Here is a 22,323-nt window from a genome sequence, read left to right on the forward strand (position 1 = left end):
TGCACTGTTAGTGGGAATGTAAACTGGTGCCACATTACAGTGTGTGCTAAAATTCAAGAGACACATCCTCTGATCCTACTACATATAATACTTATAGGAATTTATCTTATAACTCTTCCTCCCAAATATAGAAAATGATGTATCCATTGCATTATTGTCTGAAGTGGCCTATTTGTCCCTCCAAGGGGCTGATTGACTAATAGTGGTATTTCTGCATTAGAAGCCAATGAAAATAATGTAGCAATATTTACATATTAATGCACTCTTGCGAAATGATCTGCAAGACATTTTTCCAAAATAGAAAAGCATGGTACACAGAGTGTCAGGGTTAGCCTCCTGGAGGTGGAGATTCTCTAGCTTTGAAGGCTAAGTTGAAAAGAACCGTGAAGGGACTGTAAAGGCATTTGAAATGGAGGAGACTGAGTGAGCAGAGACCAAGAAGCCAGAAGGGCCTGATGAAGGGTGTAAGCTGGGAAATATGGACGGAGTGGAAATTCTGCACCAGGAGCAGCAGCAGGTGAGGACGGAGAACCTGTGCACAACGTTAAAAGAGCTGGTATTAAACACTCCCTGCTGCCTAGGGAAGAAGAGATGTGATCCGATTCATAGTTTGAAGTTTGTGGAGGATAACTGTGTGTCGGAGGCCAGAGTAAAGGCATCTCAGAGGCTTTGGGGGTAGCTCAAGTGTAAGGGAAGCTGATGATTTCAACTAGAATATTAGTGGGTTCAGAATATATTTTGGAGTTAAGAGGCAACATGATTTGCTGACGGGTTGGATAGGGTATGTGAAAGAAAGGCAAGGAAGACTCCTCTAAGATTTGGCTTGAGTTATGGCGCTGAGTAGTAAAATGGGGAGACATAAGGCATATTTTGAGGGCATAGTCAACAGTATCTTCTTGACACCAGCAATAGAGCCCTAGGTAATCATGAGAGAAACTGTGATGCCAGAAGAGAAACTCAGCCCATCTGAGTTTAATGTACGCATGTGTGGTCAGTGCCAGCGGACCAAAGCTCTGTTTGTTCCTGCTTCTATTTGCTGCCTGGGATTCTTTGAAATGAAGAAATTGCTGGCTCTTATTGCTAGACATAAAGCAATGCTAAAGATAGAACTTTGTTTGCTATGTGGGATTGTCTTTCTGTTGTGACAGCCAAAAAGCCAAATTTTCTCTCCAGAATGACAGGGTGTTTTGAGAGGAAATAAATAGAAAACTAATACACTGTAAAAAGGACAAATATACCATGATGATGATCTGGACAGTCCAAAACATTGGAGGAAAGGAGAAAAGGAAATCAAGTGTTCATGCTTATATGAGGAAGAAGGAAAGCAGGCTTTCAGCTGGTGACCCACAGAACACTTTTCCATGAGGTCTTCATTGGGATAAGAACAAAAGCTCCTGTGCTCAGATAACTTCGGGAAAGGCTGGTAAAATATGGGTCAGTTTCTGGACTATAGGGGTTCTCAAAGGTCTCTAACTTGTGATGTGCATTACGATTTACAATAGAGGGAATCAGAAACAGGCAAACCTATAAACAAAACATTAGCAAACAGCCTGGCCCATGTTGCTCAGTGGTTGAGCATCGACCCGTGAACCAAGAGGCCACCAGTCGATTCCCAGTCAGGGCATATGCCCAGGTTGCAGGCTCGATCCCCAGTACGGGGCTAGGAGGAGACAGCTGATCCATGATGTTTCTCCCTCGTCAAAGTTTCTATCACTCTCTCTCTCTCTCTCTCTCTCTCTCCCCCCCTTCCTTTTTCTCTAAAAATTAATTAAAATCATATTTTTAAAAATATTAGCAAACATTCTTACCTAAGAGTGGGGTCAAGAAAACTAAGAGGAGTAATATCTCTAAAGAAGGAAGAGAAAGAAGTTCCAGAAGTCCATACCTCATCTAAAGCACTCCTGCACTGGCAGGAGCTGTCTGTTTTAGAACTATTCTAGAACTCTGGAGTCTAGTTGGACACTTGCAGTGTGGGGAAGACCTTGATTAAGAGTAAGATTGGGGGAATTTCAGCCTTTAAAGTGATAGCACCTATCTTCCCACATTCCCCAGCCCCACAACCCTGGTTCAGAATGCTGGAGCTAGGGTGGGTGATATATTAGGGTTGTGTATTGATTTCTCAGTGCTGCTTTTGAGCACTGGGGCGACTAATGCAGAGGCTAGTGGACATGTTCAAACTCCCACAGGCTTAAGTGGTTTCCAGGAGACTTGAATAAATAATACTTATATTCCTTCCACTTTTGGGAGCCAAGCATTTAAGAAAATCTTTATCAGTTGACCACAGAGACAATGAAGTAGAAATGTCAATCACCACATATGAGAGGGAACACACACCTTGAAAAAAATAGCATGAGAAAGTCATAAATGGATTAATTCAGCCTTTAATAAAATAAGTCAGCAATCCCTGAGGAATAGAAGAATTAAATTTCTAGAGTTAACACAAAACAATACTCAAATATCCAATTCTCAGAAAAAATTATAAAATATACATATATAGGAGAAAAATGGCCTATTCACAGGAAAAAAATAATAATTTGACAGAAACAATCACAGAGGCAGCCCAGACATTGGAATTATTTGTTAAAGATATGAAATCAACTGTCTTAAACATGTACAGTGAGTGAAAGGAAAATGTACATAAAAAAATGAAAGGAAATCAGGAACAATTAATGAGAAAAATGAAAATGTAAGTAAACATATAGAAATCATAAAGAGAAATTTTGGAGTTAAAAAGTACAATAATTTAAAATTTAAAACTCAATAAGAGGTTACAAAGGAGATTTGAACAAGTGAAACAAAGGATCAGTGTTATGGTAATACTAGGAAACGAATACACAGAATCTTAAATTTAAAAAGTTTTACTACAAAATACCTCTTATATTCTCAATGGAATAAAACTGGAAATTACAAACAAAAGGAAAACGAGAAAATGCATAATATGGAAATTAAGAATGTATTCTTAAACAGCCAATGGGTTGAAGAAGAAATACAAGGGAAAATAGAAAATAACATGAGACAAATAAAAATGAAAACAAAACACCCCTAAACTTACTATATAAAAGCAGTGCAGCATTGGAAATTTATAGATTTCCAATGCTGCAAACATATACATTAAAAAAGAAGACCGCAAATCAGTAACTTATATGTACACCTTAAGGTACTAGAAAAAAAAAAGAAGGGCAAACCAAATCCAATGCCAGCAGGATATAAATAATAAAAATTAGAGGATATAAATAAAATATAGAGAGTACTATATAGAAAAACATTAGAGAAAGTCAATTAAACTCAACGTTGTCTCTTTGAAAAGAGCAACAAAGCTGACAAACACTTATTTAGACTGCCCCCCCAAAGTGAGAAGACTCAAATTATTACAATCAGAAATGAAAACGGAGACATAATTATTGATTTTACAGAAATAAACAGGATTATAAAAGCATAGGATAAACAGCTGAATGGGAAGAAATTTGATAACTTAAGTAAAACGGGCAGTTTCTTAGAAACACACAATCTCCCAGACTTATTCATGAAGAAATAGAAAATCTGAAGAGACCTATAACTAGTAAGGAGATTAATTCAGTAAGCAAAAGTCTTTCAACAAAGAAAAGTCGATGACCAATTAATTCTTCCAAATATAGAAAGGAAAATTAGTACCAGTCCTTCTCAAACTCTTCCCAAAAATTGAAAAGGAAAGAATGCTTTCTAATTCATTCTATGAGGCCAGCATTACTCTGGTACCAAAACTAGACAAAGATTATAACCCCCACCCCCAAAATAAAAACTAGAGACCAGTATCCCTTATTAATATTGATTCAAAAATCCCCCACAGAATATTAGCAAACTGATTTTTTTAAATGTTTTTTAAATTTATCTTTATTGTTGAAAGTATTACAGATGTTTTCTTTCCCCCCCCATTGATCCCCTCCACCCTATTCCTACTCCAGGCCTTCACCACACTATTGTCTATGTGCATGGGTTATGCATATATGCATATAAAAATTCTTAGCAGCATATCAAAAAGGATTATACACTATGTCCAAGTGGAATTTATTCCCAGAATGCAGGAATGGTTCAGCATTGGAAATAGATCAATGATTAATGAAGGAAAAAACTAAGATCATCTCAGTTGATGAAAAACGGTCAACAAACTAGGAACAGAAAAGAACCTCCTCAACTTGATGTGGGACATTCATGAAAAACCAACAGCCTAATACCACACTCAATGAAAAACTGAAAGTTCTTTTTTTAAGTTCAGAAACAAGACAAGGATGCCTGCCTTTTACCACTTACGTTCAACATAATGAAAATTCTAAATAGGGCAGTTAGGCAAGTAAAACAAAGCAAAGATATCCAGTTTGGAGAAATAAAATTGCTTCTGTATATAGATGACATGATCTTATATGGAGAAAACCCTAAAAATCACATGTAGTTTAAACTAATAAATTCAGCAAAATTGCACAATATAAATCAATATGCAAAATCAGTTGTATTTCTGTATACTAGTAATGAATAATACAAAAAAATTTGGAAACAATTTCATTTACAATATATCAGAAAGAGAAAAATTAGCAATAAAATTTAACCGAGAATACAGTGAAAATTTGCTAAAACAAATAAATGGAAAGGCTTCCCATGTTCCTGAATTAGAATTCTTAATATTTTTCAGATGATAATACTTCCCAAAGCAATATACAGAGGGACTGTAATCCCTATAAAATTTAAACACTATTTTTTCTAGAAGGAGAAGACCCATCCTAAATTCATATGGAATATCAAGGAATTCCAAATAGCCAACACAATCTTGGAAAAGAGCAGTAAAGTTGGAGGACTCACACTTCGTGATTTCAAAACATTATACACTAATTAAAACAGTATGGGCCCTGGCCAATTTTGCTTAATGGTTAGAGCATGGGCCTGTGGACCAAAGGATCGTGTGTTCGATCCCTGGTCAAGGGCACATACCTCATTTGCACGTTCGATCCCCAGCCCCGGTTGTGGGAACATGTGTGAGGCAACCAGTCGATGTGTCTCTCTCACATGTTTCTCTCTCTCTCTTTCTCTCTGTCTCTCCTCTCCTCTCCCCCCTTCTTTCTACCGTCTTTCTAAAGATCAATGGGAAAAATATCCTCGGGTGAGGATTTAAATAAAGAATAAAACCAAAATAAAACCCAAAAACAAAACAGTATGGTACTGTGGCATTAGGACAGATATAGAACAATGGAATAGAATAGAGAGCCCCCAAATAAACTCTTATACATATAGTGAAATAGATGATTGGAAATTGGATAGCCACATGCAAAAGAGTAATGTTAGTCCATATACAAAAATTACCAATCAACTGAAGAAGACCTAAACTTAAGAGCTAAAACTATAAAATAGAGGAAAATATAAAGGGAAATCTTTATAACATTGGATATGGCAATTATTTCTTAGATGTGGCACCAAAAGCACAGCCCAATTAAAAATAAATTTAATATGTTGAACTTCATTAAAAACTGAAACCATTTTTGAAACAAAGGTCAGTATCAAGAGAGTGAAAAGACAACCCATAGAAAGTGAAAAAATATTTGCAAATCATAGGGCCAAAGAGTAATATTGATTCCTTATATTTGAGGGACCTTGGTTGAAAGAGTATTGAGCTCGCACCGGCCAGAATTTAAGATCCAACACTGCATTTCTAATCATTTCGTTGAGCCTCATTATGTTCATTTGTAACCTGGCAGGTGAGATCTGCTGTGCCTTTTCACAGGTTACTGAGGATAAGTAATGAATAAAATAGTCCACCATGAAACTGATCGTTTCAGTGTCTATTTCTCTGTGACATAGAAACATAATTATAACTGTGTTTCAGAGGCTTCAACTTCACACAGTTATTGAATATGAAAATCATGTAAAAGTCAGGTGAAAACTCCATAGAGTATTGTGAAATAATGTAGCATAATATTATAGGTTTCAAAGGATCACATACAGCATTGCTTCCTCTGATCACACATGTTAAGGTAAATTAAGTAAAGTGCCTGAACGAGTGTGATTTATTAGGGCCAGAGAACACTGTCTAGAGAGCAAGGTTTATTTACATCAGAGAAGCTAGACATCACTGGTTTCAAAATGAAAATTTTGATCAAACAACATAAGTGGTTACTTGAAGCCAGTTTTGATCTAGCTTTGAATCCCTGTTAAGAGCATTACAGTTAAAGCAATAAATTTATGGTTAAACATTAAACATTATTGAGTGAATAGAATGCTTCATATCTAATGCAGCCTCCCTATTGGCCCACCTGTACTCTTTATCACCAAAGTAAAGATTGGGAAGGCAAACAAAAGTTTCACTGTTTAAAAATTTTCTTTCCGGCCATGGTCTCCCAGGCATGGGTCGTGAGCACAGCCCCTGCATTGCTGGCCGCCAGGTGCTGCCTCTGAGCTCATGGAGAGAGAAGGTATTAAAGGTGTCACTGCATTGGCCTCTCAGTATCTCTCTTTAAGGACATTCGACTTAGCACCCTCATTCTTTCAGATACAATAACACATTGTGACCCATCAGGTTAAATAATAAATGTGAACACAAATGTTATATTTCATAAATTAACACAGGTTTATTTTTGCTTAAAAGGTCTTAGGATCAGTCATGTTCTTCATCTCCTGGAGGTTTGCATCAGCTAGAATAAAATTTTCTTAATTTTTCTCATTTTTCTCTTCTGTTGTTTTTAACGTAACCACGATCAAGACGAAAGTCAAATCAGAGTTGGCCTTAAGCTGGCCTTGTTCTCGAAATGATAATGGCTTACGATGGTCACTGAGGGTTCACACTGTTTTCTCCTCTTTGTGGGCACTGTTCTTTCTTCCTGGAGTGTCTTTTCACACCGCCCTGGTCCACATACAGAATTTGTACTTCTCCTGCTCCTTCTATGTTTACCTTTCTTGCCATCTTCTACCTAGTTCCAGGCAAGCTTGTTGCTCTCTTATGTGGCACACTGGTGCCTTCACCTGCCCCTGTTAAAGCACACCCAACAGAAAAGTCACCTACCGTTACACTCTGCTCTTTCCTCCCACTCTGTGAACTGCTCCAGTTCAGGGCTAGTATGATTTGTGTCATGAATGGAACTTAGCTTTGCAAGAGCAGTGTGATCAGATGGTCTTCATATTTTCCAGGAAGGTCTTGAAACCAGATAATCAGCTCATTTTTAGGAATCAGACATTAGGGTAAGAATATGTATGCTCTTATTTGCAGCTATAAAAGCACACAGTTTACCTATCTTTCAACCCCAACGAAGATAAAACTGCTTGGGAAGTTTTCACTGTCCACAATCTTATAGGACAGAGGGCTGACAGTAGCAGAGACAGGTAGTGTTCACTTAACAGTAGTGCTATCCTATTAAATTAATGCCACGCTGACAAATAAAATATTATGAGCATAATCACTACGTTTCAGTTCTTTTCCCATGGGACATATTCTTTCTCATAGGCCTAGCACGGTGATGCTGGAGAGTCTTCAGCATTCCTATTGGGTGAAGAAAAATAACCAGAAGAAAAAAACTCACACTAGTCTGATTAATGACTGCTAAGTAAAGGTTCTATTTTCTGTATGATTGACCACAAATCTTAAGCATATTATGGAGTAATTTTTTTATGTACAAGAGCTGAGTGTTTGTATAGTATTGAAACCGAGTTGGTACTGTTTAACCTAGGTTGTTATAAGTTTAAGATGTTATATTTCATCCTTTTATTAGATGGATAATTTTTGTTCCATATTATTCCCTCTAGTAGGTTTATAAATTATTTCATTTTCTATTGCTTAAGTGGTTATTCTTACGTTTTTAGCATGCCTACTTAAACATGTATAAATATATGAATTTCTAAAATTAATTAATGTTGCCTCACTGAAAAGGCAAAATCTTATCACACTATTATTTTCCCCCCAACCCACTCCCATTCATGCCCTCAGCCACTAGTATCTGTGTCCATTGGTTATGCTTATATGCATGCATACAAGTCCTTGAGTTGATCTCTCTCTCTTATCCCCACCTTCTCCTACCTTCCCTCTGAGGTTTGAGCATCTGATCAGTGCTTCTCTGTCTCTGGATCTGTTTTTGTTCATCAGTTTATGTTGTTCATTATAATCTACAAATGAGTGAGATCATGTGATATTTACCTTTCTCTGACTGACTTATTTCGCTTAGCATAATGCTGTCCAGTTCCATCCATGCTGTTGCAAATGGTAGGAGTTCCTTCCTTGTTATAACAGCATAGTATTCCATTGTGTACCACAGTTTTTTAGTCCACTCATCTGCTGATGGGCACTTAGGCTGTTTCCAAATCTTAGCTATTGTAAATTGTGCTGCTATGAACATAGGGGTGCATATATCCTTTCTAATTGGTGTTTCTAGTTTCTTGGGATATATTCCTAGAAGTGGGATCACTGGGTCAAATGGGAGTTTCATTTTTAGTTTTTTGAGGAAACTCCATACTGTTCTCCACAGTGGCTGCACCAGACTGCATTCCCACCAGCAGTGCAGAAGGGTTCCTTTTTCTCCGCATCCTCTCCAGCACTTGTCGTTTGTGGATTTGTTGATGATAGCCATTCTGACAGGTGTGAGATGGTACCTCATTGTCATTTTGATTTGCATCTCTTAGCTGATTAGTGACTTTGAGCAAGTTTTCATATGTCTCTTGGCCTTCCTTATGTCCTCTTTCGAAAAGTATCTATTTAGGTCCATTGCCCATTTTTTGATTGAGTTGTTTATCTTCCTTTTGTTAAGTTGTGTGAGTTCCCTGTAAATGTTGGAGATTAAACCCTTATCGGTGATAACATTGGCAAATATGTTCTCCCATGCAGTGGGCTTTCTTGTTGTTTTGTTAATGGTTTCTTTTGCTGTGCAGAAGCTTTTAATTTTTATGTAATCCCATTTGTTTATTTTCTCTTTAGTTTCCATTGCCCTAGGAGCAGTATCAGAGAAGAAATTCCTTCGGCATATGTTTGGATTTCACTGCCTGTGGATTCCTCTAGTATTTTTATGGTTTCCCATCTTATGTATAAGTCCTTTATCCATTTTGAGTTTATTTTGTGTATGGTGTAAGTTGGTGGTCTAGTTTCATTTTTTTTGCATATATCTATCCAATTTTTCCAGCACCATTTACTGAAGAGACTGTCTTGACTCCATTGTATGTTCTTGCCTCCTTTGTCAAATATTAATTGAGCATAGTGGTTTGGGTCCATTTCTGGGTTCTCTATTCCATTGGTCTATATGTCTGTTCTTGTGCCAGTACCAGGCAGTTTTGAGAACAGTGGCTTTGTAATACAGCTTGATACCTGGTATTGAGATTTCTCCTACCCTGTTCTTCTTTCTAGGATTGCTGCAGCTTTATTCGGGGTCTTTTTTAATTTTTCATGAATTTTGGGAGAGTTCATTCTAGTTCTGTGAAATATTCTGTTAGTACTTTAATGGGGAGTGCATTGAATCTATACTAGTAGATTGCTTTGGGTAGAATGGGCATTTTAATGATGTTGATTCTACCAATCCATGAACACGGTATGTTCTTCCATCTGTTTATGTCTTCCTCTATCTCTTTTTTCAACGTCCTGTAGTTTTCTGAGTACAGGTCTTTTACCTCCTTAGTTAAGTTTATTCCTAGGTATCTTAATTATTTGTGTGCAATGGTAATTGGGAATATATATATATATATATATATATATATATATATATATATATATATATATGGCATAATGTCACAGGAAGGTCATGGTGTCCTGCCACCTGTGAGGAGTAAGCCCAAGTTGCTGTTGGATGTGTTATACACAGAGGAACAGAGGAGCCATTTTTCAGGCACTCTGCTCTCTCCACATCCAAATGGGATTTTTTTTTAAAATCTCTCTTTCTGTAAGTTCACTATGGGTGTATAAAAATGCTATAGATTTCTTGGCATTAAATTTGTATCTGGCTACATTGCCAAATTCATTTATCAAGTCTAATAATTTTTTGATGGAGTCTTAAGGGTTTTCTATGTACAGTATCATGTCATCTGCGAATAATAACAATTTTACTTCTTCTTTTCCAATTTGGATGCCATTTATTTCTTCTTGTCTGATTGCTGTGTCTAGCACTTCCAGTACTATGTTGAACAGGAGTGGTGAAAGCAGGCATCCCTGTCTTATTCCTGTTCTTAGGGGAAATGGTTCTAGTTTTTGCCCATTGAGTATTATGTTGGCTGTAAGTTTGTCATATAAGGCTTTTATAATGTTGAGGTATGATCCTTCTATTCCCACTTTGCTGAGCATTGACTTTAATTTTTTAACAGATTTTTTTGTACCTTTAGATCTTTGACCAGTTATTTCTTTTTTCTTTTTTTCTCTTTTTTTTTTATTGCTTAAAGTATTACAAAGCAGTTATTTCTTTTAAAGTAAGTTTTTTTGTGTGTGCTGTGTTGTTTTACTTGTTAAAATCCTTCTACAGTGGGGCCTTGACTTACGATTAATTCGTTCCGAGATCGAGCTCGTTAAGGAGCTCGTTAACTCAAATTACTCTATCAACTCAATGCAAAAAATCTGCGGAGAGACAGCTGGTATCTCAAAAAACTCATTAGTCAGGACACTTCTAAGTCAAGGCCCCACTGTAGTTTATATCATCTAGCTTACATTAACTTTACCACTTTTACTTCCTCCCATTCAACAGTTGATAGAAAATAGCAGCATAAGAAATAAGCTATGAAGCCAATCCATACTCCAAACAGAGCACACACATTGCTTTTGATTCTAATGAGCCCTGCATTAAACTTTGTTAGTACCAAGTAGTTTCTCTCTGCTGATTGCCATCCCCAAAACAGCTAGCTCAGAGGAACAGGCAGACCATTTAAGATAGGTGCCTGCACAGATTATTAACCAACGAGGGAAGTGAGAAACTGAACTCCAAAGACAAGGGAACTGATGAACTGAACCGTTTGGTCTCTAGAATAGGGATTATGTGAACTATATCTGTTTCTTTTTCTGGGAGAGGGTTTCTTTATATCCAGTTGTCACAATTGTTGATGACCCAAAATAAAACAAACAACTGCCTCTGTGAGGTCATTGAGGCATAACATAATCATGATCTAAAACCCTCAGTCCCCTTCCCATCAAGTGGCTCATCTGCATCCTTAGAAGCATGTTTAGGACAATGTTGGTGTAGAGATGGGGTGGAGTTGGAGTTATACCTAGAGAGTGCTCTCAAATTACCAAGTAGAGACTCCCAGTACAAATGTCAGTTCCTCCTTATCAGGTTAGCAAACTGTTTCTGGGATTGTCATTTTGATTGAACTGGTTTTCAAGAATGAATTTCTGTAGTTGGGGATAAAGGAGTTTACCACAAGGAAAAAGAGACTGAATGCATGGTATATGACCTGACACAAAGAAGTCACTGAATAAAGTTGTCAAATGAGTGAACGGACATTAAAGTTCTGCTGTGATAGATAACGGTAATTTTTGGTGAGAGCTTTCTTGCCGTGTAAGTTCTTTTTGTACATTGACAATTTGAGGTCAAATAAGTCAGTCCCCCTATAGCACTCAGTCTGGGGAGGCTGTTTTGTTACTGCTTCCTGGAGCAGCCGTGAATTTGTTGATAAGACTAAACAAGATGACCCAGATTACCTACGGTGGGCTCAGCTGTTTCTGCCTGTGGTGGGGGAACCCCGTAGTCCTGGGTGTAGTTCTCCCTTGAAGGAAGGTAAATCCGTCACCAGCATTGTCCTTCCATTAGAGCAGAACATTGTGGGAGGGAGGTAGTAACGCTGGCCCTTTGTTCTTCTGTGTAGTACCTCCTACTGTTGAGTCACCCATGGTTCAATTGCCCTGGACAGGTATTGCTATGAGAGAGAGTCTTATAGTTCTGGACATGTAAAAGCAAAAGAATCAAAAAAGCTGGTACTAGACACAGTTGTGATCCTGAATTTTAAAAAAGAATTGCTGTAAAGGAAACTTGGGATCGTTGGGAAAAAAAAAAAAAAAGAAAGAAAAAGAAAAGGTCTACTCCATCCATATCATATCTTTAGGGAAAAGCAAATGCAGCGATGAAATAGTGCTACCCATTTACTACAATGGCCAGAATCAGGAACACTGACAACACCAAATGCTGGCAAGAATGTGGAGCAACAGGAATTCCCACGGCTTGTGGGAATTTTACACACAGTAGCAAAATGGTTTAGCTACTATGGACAGTTTGGCAGTTTCCTACAAAACTAAATATATTCTTACCATACAGTCCCGCAATTATGCTCCTTAGTATTTACCCAGGTAGTTGAAAACTTAGGTCTACACAACAAACACCTGCACGGGATGTTTATAGCAGCTTTATTGATAATTGCCCAAACTTGGAAGCAACCAAGATGTCCTTCAGTAGACAAATAGATAAATAAAACTAGTACATCTAGAAAATTGAATATTATTCAATTTTAAAATAAAGTCAGCTAGCCCTAGTTGGTTTGCTTTAGTGGTTAGAGCATCAGCCTGCAGACTGAAGGGTCCCGGGTTTGATTCCGGTCAAGGGCACGTATCTTGGTTGCAGGCTCGATCCCTGGCTCTGGTGAGGGCCCTGTGTGGGAGGCAACAAATCCATATGTCTCTCTCACATCAGTGTTTCCATTTCTCTGTCTCTCCCCCTCCCTTCCACTCTCTCCAAAAAAAAATCAATGGAAGAATATCCTAGGGTGATGATTAATAAAAAAAATAAAATAAAGTAAGCTATCGAGCTATGAAAAGAGATAGAAGAACCTTAAATGTATCTTACTAAGTGAAAAAAAAGCTAGTCTGAAAAGGCTACACACAGTGTGATTTCAACTACATGGCACTTTGAAAAAGATAAAACTATGGAGACAGTCCAATGATCATTGGTTGCCGGGATTGTGAAGGGATCTCGAGATAAGTAGGAGGAACACAGAATATTTAGGGCAGTGTAAATACCCTGTATCATTATACAGTTTTCTAAACCTATAGAATATACAGCACCAAGAGTGAACTATATTGTAAGCTATGGACTGTAGGTGATTATGATGTGTTAATATCGGTTCATCAATTATAACAAATGTACCATTGTGTTAAGGGGATATTGATAATGGGGGAGGCTATGCATGTATAGGGACAGGGGACACATGGAAAACCTTTGTACTATCCCCTCAATTTTGCTGTAACCAAAAACTGCTCTGAAAAAAGTAAAGTCTTAATTTAAAAAAATAAATGACAATAATATCTGCAGTTTACTCTGTATGGTTCACCAAGAGAATAATAATAGTAACAAACAACCGGAACCACAGTAATATGTATGTGCATTGTATTTACAGAGGCTGACAAAGCAAATGTAATCTAAGGTTCACCCTTCACAAATCCAGGTCAAGAGTACAGGAGCATTCTTGCCTATTTTCTGTAAGTCTGAAAATATTTAAAAATAAAATAATGAGGCAGAGACTCTATTTTAGGAAGCCACAAAACCTTAGGAAGCCACAAAAACCTGTTTCCAAGAGCAAAGACCGTGGACTTAAATGGAGGATGGAGGCCCAGGGGCACCAGCTTAGAGCAGCTGTCCTCTGCTGTTTGTCTTGGTGTTTGGGGGGGTATGGGATATGGGCTTGGTGTTTTGGAGGGTATGGGACATGGGATTGGTGTTTTGGAGGGTATGGGACATGGGCTTGGTGTTTTGGAGGGTATGGGACATGGGCTTGGTGTTGTGGAGGGTATGGGACATGGGCTTGGTGTTTTGGAGGGTATGGTACATGGGCCTGGTGTTTTGGAGGGTATGGGATATGGGCTTGGTGTTTTGGAGGGTATGGGACATGGGCTTGGTGTTTTAGAGGGTATGGGACATGGGCTTGGTGTTTTGGAGGGTATGGGATATGGGCTTGGTGTTTTGGAGGGTATGGGACATGGGCTTGGTGTTTTGGAGGGTATGGGACATGGGCTTGGTGTTTTGGAGGGTATGGGATATGGGCTTGGTGTTTGGGGGGGTATGGGACATGGGCTTGGTGTTTTGGAGGGTATGGGATATGGGCTTGGTGTTTTGGAGGGTATGGGATATGGGCTTGGTGTTTGGGGTGGGTATGGGACATGGGCTTGGTGTTTTGGAGGGTATGGGACATGGGCTTGGTGTTTTGGGGGGGTATGGGATATGGGCTTGGTGTTTTGGAGGGTATGGGATATGGGCTTGGTGTTTTGGGGGGTATGGGATATGGGCTTGCTGTTTTGAAGGGTATGGGACATGGGCTTGGTGTTTTGGAAGGGTATGGGACATGGGCTTGGTGTTTTGGAGGGTATGGGATATGGGCTTGGTGTTTTGGATGGTATGGGATATGGGCTTGGTGTTTTGGAGGGTATGGGATATGGGTTTGGTGTTTTGGGGGGGTATGGGATATGGGCTTGGTGTTTTGGGGGGGTATGGGACATGGGCTTGGTGTTTTGGAGGGTATGGGATATGGGCTTGGTGTTTTGGAGGGTATGGGACATGGGCTTGGTGTTTTGGAGGGTATGGGATATGGGCTTGGTGTTTTGGAGGGTATGGGACATGGGCTTGGTGTTTTGGAGGGGTATGGGATATGGGCATGCAGAGGTTTAAACTGGCCCAGAATTGAGCCTCTCATTTTTAAAGTAATCTCATATCAAGGTCTCTAAGCACACAACAATCTGCAAAGAGATGGAAAGAAACCAGTCCACAGAAGACCAGACAGTGTAGGAGGAGTCAGGGCCATGACCTCTACATAGTTCCAAGGATCCTTCAAGCCAGGAGCGCTTGCTGCCTAACTGAAACGTGAAGCCTGGATAATTAAACCCCCGTGCATCAGAGCTGCCCCTACCTCAGGCCACGTGTGACTAAACAGGACTTGATGTGGTGACAGTGGCCTGTGCTGCCCACACACCTAATTTTCTTTTTCCCAGGGGGTAAAACCAACATCTTCCAAGTTAGACAGGCTTCTCACAGGCTCTCCTCTGCCGCAGGGTTGATTTCAAACATCTGTCAGCTCTCTCATCCCTGAGAAAACAGGTCAGCCACGGGGTATTTTAGCCCTAATGAATTCACCTCTGGCACCTAGCGATTGGCTAACTCAGTGGTTATCATGGAATACCAAATCACAAGTGGCAAGTCAGTGCTTAAGTATTCACAGGTTGTCCCTGCAGAATGGCTCTAGTAGTGTGCCGTACATTTCATTCCTTGCCTGAACCACTGCAGCGACTTCTAGCTGGTTACCTACCCACTTCTGGGATCTTTTTTCAAGCCCTTTTGTGTCCTGCTGGTTTTGCCACAGTCCTGACATAAATTTCAGAAGCCTGGTTTGGGCCTGCTGCTCATTTGCTCAAAAATATTAGGTAGTTCCTTGTAGTGTATTACAATAGAGACTGCTTGTCAGTGTACAAGTTATGATTCCCTCATACAACTTTTCCAAGTTTGTTTTCTGTTGCTCAGTTATTTATTCTGTGGGCCAGCTAATGAACCAATTTAATATTCCTGGTATTTCCCCCCTCATTCTGCCTCGCATGTCTTCATTTAAGACATCTCAAATTCCATTTTCTCATCAAGTCTGTCCTAATTCTTTCCAGCTGTATGGGCTCTCTCCAGTGTTTGAACCCTTGTCGCTTTTTGTTTGTTTGTTTTTAAACTAGTGTTTCTCATGCAGTACTTGTCGTATTCTCCTTAATGGAAGAGCTGTTACAGGGGTTTCTCCTATCTTCATGCTTTGCAGATGGCTAGTTCTTTAAGAGTGGTGACTATGGGTATGGCAAAGAAGAGACCTGCAGTTATAAAATGTGCTGTAATTTGCAGTGACAATATAGAAACACATTTAATAAACAACTTTAAACCTATAAACAATAAGAAAATCTAAGTTAATGTCACAAATACCACTGTTAGCTATTTTAATAAATTATTTAATCAGATTTTTTAAATGTATTCACTGAAAAACATCTAAGAAAGAAAATCAATGCTATGGGAGTCCAACAATAGGTTATTCTTTTAAGTATTAGACTTTATTTTTAAAACTTCAGCATCAAATAGAAAAATATTAAATGTGGGCCATTTCTTAATAGTCATTTTAAGATGCCTTGTGTCTCATACTATGAAATAAAAGGTGAAAACTATGATCGTCGTCCTGGGAGCAGAGGCCTGGGACCTGGTAGAAGCCAGCAGGCCCAGCATTCGGTCCAGTTCGTACAGCGGTGGCAGGGGGTCCACTCCCTGTGCTCAGCTGGTGAGGAAATTTTACTGTTTCTTTCCTCATTGTATCATTGGATTTTAAAATGGTCCATCTAGTTGTCAACTCCTTAAGAATACCTTTTCATCTAGGAATTAATATTTTAAGATATGGGTGTTTTTATATTATTACTAGAGGCCTGTTGCATGAATTCGTGCACAGGTGGTGTCACTTGGCCTGGCTGGTGGTAATCTAGGCCTATCGGGGGCTGGCTTGGGGGGAGGGACCACGGGAGGTTGGCTGTGGGAGCACACTGACCACCAGGGGCAACTCCTGCGTCTGCCTCCTGGTGGTCAGTGTGCATCATAGCGACTGGTGTTCCAGTCATTCCGGTTGCTTGGGCTTTTATATATATTGATTATGGTATGATTTTGGTCCTTTAGTAGCTAGATGTTTACAATCCAAATAAATGAAAAGCAGAGAACTGTCATGTGTGTGATATATATATATATATATATATATATATATATATATATATATATATATATATATATATATATATATATATGTCTTCAGTCAGCTTTTAGGTAATTCTTACCTATCAGCATCTTCAGCTTTGAGAATGATTTTTTTCCAAGTTCTTTTAGGCTGGCTGTAGTTTTCCCTTCTCCTCTGCCTTGGTATTTTCTTCCTGCTCTGCAATTTCCCATCGAGGGAGGGCCACATGGGACATGCATGGTACCTGCACTGGAAGCATGGCCCTCTTGTGGCTCTTCATGGATGCTTCGGTGGTGTTCTCCTTTATTGTTTTGCCACCCATAGTACCAGGTGAATCAGGAGAATAAGATTCTGGGCACACGTGTTTCTCAAAACCAGCTGTTTGGATATTGTGGTTTAGTTTTAGGTAGTATTTGCTATTTTCATTGGCTTTTCCTTTGTCTTTTGTATTTTTTTTTTTTTTAATGAACTCAAATGTTTTCTGGCTTTTGCACTTCCTTTTTAAAAAATTTTTTTGGTGAAAAACTCTCCAAAAGTCTCCTATGAAAAAAAGGAAAAGAATGATAAATTATTAAGTATTTATTTGCTATTTTTCTCTTTTCAGATATTTTTAGTAAGAAGTTAAATTTACTTTTTAAATATGTTTTTTTAATTTGCTCCTTTAGTGAGTACTCCATTAAACAATAGACTTTATTTTTCAGAGCAGTTTTAGGTTCACAGCAAAATTGCGTAGAAGATCAGAGATTCCCATATACCTCCTGTCCTCACACATGCATAGCGTCATTCTTATCACCGTCCCCCATCAGAATGTTCCATTTATTAAAATTGATGAACCTACATTAATGCTTCATTATCACCCAAAGTCCATATTTTACATTAGGACCCATTCTTGGTGTTGTACATGCTATAGATTCGGACAAATTTATAAACTTATAGAAATGTGTAAATTTATTTATATCCATATTTTGAAGGTGGTGTTTTATGCAAGCTTAGTAGGATCTAACCTATCACAAAATGTCTTGTTGAATGTTTGGACTATTGGTGAAGGGTTTATGGCCTAGTCAACATTTCCTATTAGGTTTATATTTCATAGAAATATTTATTTAATTTAATATATGCTAATTAAAATACTAATATTTTGAAGTTACATTTTTAAAGACTTATGAAGTAGTGAAAAATCTTCTTCCAAATACAATAAGTTATATATGGGGCCTATCCAGGATACTAAGAGATGTTTTGAATTTCCAATTAATTTAATTAACTTGTGATGAAATCTACGTTTTATAAGTAGAATTTTTAAATACGGTAAATATATAAATAAATGTTAATATAAATAATTTTTTTTGAATTACATTGAAACTGAAAATGTTGTTTATACTGTCAGATTTCATGCTGAATTTACAGATCACAATTGACTGTCTTATTTGATCATTGCATTCCACAGGGCTTGTGTGATGATTGAATGATATTATGAGCTTGAAAATCTTTCACAAATTGTAGAGCACAAGTATTTCTATTAGGTGGCATGCCATGTATATGGATCTTACAATGGCTGTTAGGGCACGAGATTCATTAAGATCTCCTTCCTTCATATAGGCATGTAGGACTTCCCAAATCCATGGGTTTCTTTCACTGTCACTTGACAGGAATTTGCTTGCCCTGCTAGAGTTTAGGATTGAAGTGAAATGCTTCTTGGTTTTTAGTACACCTATCAAAAAAAATGTGCGTCTTTTATTTATTTATTTATTTATTTATTTATTTATTTATTTTAAATATATTTTATTGATTTTTTACAGAGAGGAAGGGAGAGAGATAGAGAGCTAGAAACATCGATGAGAGAGAAACATCAATCAGCTGCCTCCTGCACATCTCCCACTGGGGATATGCCCGCAACCCAGGTACATGCCCTTGACCGGAATCGAACCTGGGACCCTTCAGTCCGCAGGCCGACGCTCTATCCACTGAGCCAAACCGGTTTCGGCAAAATGTGCGTCTTTTAATAGGGTGTTTGTTTTCATGATCTGGCCGTGATCTACATTTCACTCCAGTGAAGGGAAAAGGCTTAGGGATACGGGTGGTTCTTGTAACTTTCTCCATGACGAGATGGAGCCATTCCAGTACATCTTTCGGGTGTTGTAACCAACTGTATTTCAGTAACAAATACTTTTTCATGTTACTGTTTGGAACCGTATCTTGTATGCTTATTGTATAGGATCTGATCAAAATAACATGGTAGTAACACCACCACCAAACCACTGTGCTTTTTAGAGCTTATGTAACTACAAGCATCCTTATAAATGCCTGTTTGGAACTTTACTAAATAAGCATTTTATTATATTGCATCCAGAGCAGTTGGAACTTAGTATGTTGGGACTTTCACTCACTTCCTTTCCTTGTCATCTTTGATCATATAGATGTCATCTAAAGGCATTTAAGTAAAACAGGTATAATCCATACAGAGGTATATGAGAACTTTTTTTCAGATTAAGATATAATTAACATAACATATAATTCACCATTTAAAAGTGTACAGTGGTTTTTTAATCTACTAGAGGCCCAGTGCACGAATTCGTGCATGGGTGGGGTCCTGCCAGCCCGGCCCCTATCGGGGTGGGTCAGGGCCAGGCCTGTGGGGAGGAGGAGACAGTTGGAGGTTGGCCAGCTGACCCACCCCGATCGGGCCTCAATCAGGGCCAGGCAGGCTGCGGGGAGGGGCTGAGGGTGATTCGCTGGTGGGCCCCACCCACAATTGGGGTGGGGGTGCAATTAGGGGAGGGGCCAGCCTGGGAAAGGGGCTTTGGGCCGATCAGGTTAGTGGGGGTTCATAGGGAATGGGACTGGCCAGGGGGAGGGGCTGTGGGAGGATGGCTGCAGGCCCTGTCCCCTATTGAGGTGGGGGGCAATCAGGGGAGGGGGAGGCCCATGGAGGTGTGGGTAGCTGGGGGTAAGGGCTACAGAAGGTTGGCCTCCCAGCCCCGCCCCCTATTGGGGTGGGGGGGTGCAATCAGGGCGGGCTGGCCAGAGAAAGGGGCTGCGGGCCTATTGTGGTGGGGCAGGACTGGCCGATGGGAAGGTAGGGCGCGTTTGGCCAGCCGCCCGCGCCCGCTGCTCTTGATCGGAGTGGGAGCGTCTGATCAGGGGCAGGCCAGCAGGGGGGAAGGTGCTGCGAGGTTGGCTGGCCGGTCCCACCCCCTGATCAGGCAGGTTCCCTGGCCACAGTAGGTGTCATAGCAACCAGTTGTTAAGGTAATTATGGCCGTTACAGTTGCTTTTTATATATATACATAATAATAAAAGCATAATATGCTAATTAGACCGGACAGCCAAACGACTTTCTGGACGTCATGCCCTCCCATCCCTGCCCGATTGCTCCCAACTACCCTCCCCTGCTGGTCTGGTCACCCCCAACTGCCCTCCCCTGCAGACCTGGTCGCCCCCAACTGCCCTCCCCTGCCAGCCTAGTCACCTCTAACTGCTCTCCCCTGCAGGCCTGGTCCCCCCAACTGCCCTCCCCTACAGGCCTATAGATCAATGGAACACAACAGAGAGCCTAGAAATCAACCCACACCTTTATGGTCAATTAATATTTGACAAAGGAGGCAAGGACATACAATGAAGTAAAGAAAGTCTCTTCAATTAATGTTGTTAGGAAAATTGGACGGGTACATACTAAAAAAAACGCAACTGGGCCACCAACTTACATCATACACAAGAATAAATTCAAAATGGATAAAAGACTTAGATGTAAGTTGTAAAACCATAAAAATCCTAGAGGAAAACATTGGTAGTAAAATCTTACACATCTCTTAGAGCAATATTTTTGCTGCTATCTGAGGGAAAGGGAAATACAGGAAAAACTAATCAAAGGTGATTATTCCAAACTAAAGAGCTTCTACACAACAAAAGAAATCACTAACAATGAAAAGTGAACACACTGCATGGAAGAACATATTTGCCAATGATGCATCTGATAAAAAATTGATCTCCAAAATATATAAAGAATTTATACAACCCAACATTAGGAAGACAATCCAATTTAAAAAAGGGCAAAGGACATGAATAGACATTTCTCCAAATAGGACATACAAATGGCTAATAGACATATGAAAAAATGCTCAAGGTCATTAATCATCAGAGATGCAAATTAAAATGACAATGAGGTATTACCTCACACCTGTCAGAATGGCTCTCTGTTGTGTTCCATTGTCTATATGCCTGTTCTTATGCCAGTATCAGTCTATTTTGAAATCAATGGCCTTGTAGTATAGCTTGATATCTGGTATTGTAATACCTCCAACTATGTTCTTCTTTCTCAAGATTGCTCATGCTATTCCAGGTCTTTTTATGATTCCATATATATTTTTGGAATATTTTTCTAGTTCTATGAAATATACTATTGGTATTTTAGTGGGAATTGCATTGAATGTATAGTTTAGATTGCTTTGAATTACAAAGCCACTGTTCTCAAAACTGCCTGGTACTGGCACAAGAATAGGCATACAGATCAATAGAATAGAATAGAGAGCCCAGAAATCGGCCCGAACCAATATGCTCAATTAATATTTGACAAAGGAGGCAAGAACATACAATGGAGCCAAGATAGTCTCTTCAATAAATGGTGTTGGGAAAATTGGACAGATATATGCAAGAAAATGAAACTAGACCACCAACTTACACCATACACAAAAATAAACTCAAAATGGATAAAGGACTTAAATGTACGATGGGAAACCATAAAAATTCTAGAAGAATCCAAAGGCAACAAAATCTCAGACATATGCCGAAGCAATTTCTTCACTGATACAGCTCCTAGGGCACTTGAAACTAAAGAAAAAATGAACAAATGGGACTACATCAAAATAAAAAGCTTCTGCACAGCAAAAGAAACCATCAACAAAACAACGAGAAAACCCACTGTGTGGGAAAACATATTTGCCAATGACATATCTGATAAGGGCCTAATCTCCAAAATTTATAGGGAACTCATACAACTTAACAAAAGGAAGATAAGCAATCCAATCAAAAAATGGGCAAAGGACCTAAATAGACACCTTTCAAAAGAGGACATTCAGAAAGCCAAGAGACATATGAAAACATGCTCAAAGTCACTGGCTATCATCAACAGATTGCTTTGAGAAGTATGAACATTTTAATGATATTAATTCTTCCAATCCAGGAACATAGTATATGCTTCCACTTATTTGTATATTCCTTAATTTCTTTCTTCACTGTCATATACTTCTATGAGTACAGGTCTTTTACCTCCTTGGTTAAATTTATTTCTAGGTACCTTATATCTTTCTGTTGCAATATTAAATGGGGTTGTTTTCATAGTTTCACTTTCTGATAGCTCATTATTGGTGTATAAAAATGCCACCAATTTCTGGATGCTGATTTTCTATCCTGCAACTTTGCTGAATTTATTTTTTAGATCTAGTAGTTTGTAGGTGGTCTTTAGGGTTTTCTATATACAATATTATGTCATATGCAAATAATGACAGTTTTATTTCCTCCTTTCCAATTTGGATGCCTTTTATTTCTTCTTCTAGTCTGGTAGTGTGGCTAGAACTTCCTGTACTATGTTAAATAAGAGTGGTGAAAGCAGACATCCCTGTCTCATTCCTGATCTTAAGGCAACACTTGTGGTTTTGACCCACTAAGTATGTTGACTGTAGGTTTGTCATTATGGCC

General features: G+C 39.0%; 1 protein-coding gene and 1 pseudogene across 8 annotated transcripts in view; one reads left to right on the forward strand and one right to left on the reverse strand.

Moving 5' to 3' along the window:
- The window catches only part of SPIDR (scaffold protein involved in DNA repair), a 285,105-nt gene that overhangs the window by 123,129 nt on the left and 139,653 nt on the right, over positions 1–22,323 (forward strand). The window lies entirely within an intron of this gene.
- On the reverse strand, positions 9,705–9,841 carry LOC132220201 (small nucleolar RNA SNORA11; annotated as a pseudogene).

The sequence above is a fragment of the Myotis daubentonii genome, chromosome 17 (genome assembly GCF_963259705.1).
Source record: "Myotis daubentonii chromosome 17, mMyoDau2.1, whole genome shotgun sequence".
Classification (NCBI taxonomy): domain Eukaryota; kingdom Metazoa; phylum Chordata; class Mammalia; order Chiroptera; family Vespertilionidae; genus Myotis; species Myotis daubentonii.